The sequence below is a fragment of the Penaeus monodon genome, chromosome 29 (assembly GCF_015228065.2).
Source record: "Penaeus monodon isolate SGIC_2016 chromosome 29, NSTDA_Pmon_1, whole genome shotgun sequence".
NCBI lineage: Eukaryota > Metazoa > Arthropoda > Malacostraca > Decapoda > Penaeidae > Penaeus > Penaeus monodon.
Genome location: NC_051414.1, coordinates 8714935 through 8715327, shown reverse-complemented (window position 1 = coordinate 8715327; position 393 = coordinate 8714935).

Genomic DNA, 393 nt, shown 5'->3' with positions numbered 1-393 from the left:
GGGCGAATCTTGTTTTCCTCTCGTCTCTCCTTGCAGTCTCGAAGTCACAAACGAGCAGGTTTTCGTAGCCTTGTTAATTACACCTTGTAGGCGACGCAGCAAATGCAATTGAATTCATCGCGCTAGCGAGCCGCTCCCTTCCCCACCCCAACCTTCCCTCCCACCCTTTTCCTCTCTCCATCTTTCCCCCTGACCCTTCCCTCCCTCCTACCGTCCTCCACTTCCTCTCCCTCCTGCCGTCTTCTCCCCTCTCTCCTTCCCACACCTACCTCCTCCACCCCTCCTTTCCACGTCCTCCGTACGCTTATCTACTTACGTAATTACACTCTCACCCGCACTCACGCTGTTCCGTGTTGAGATCTTAAGCTGTGGTGCGACGCGGAGGTCGGAGGC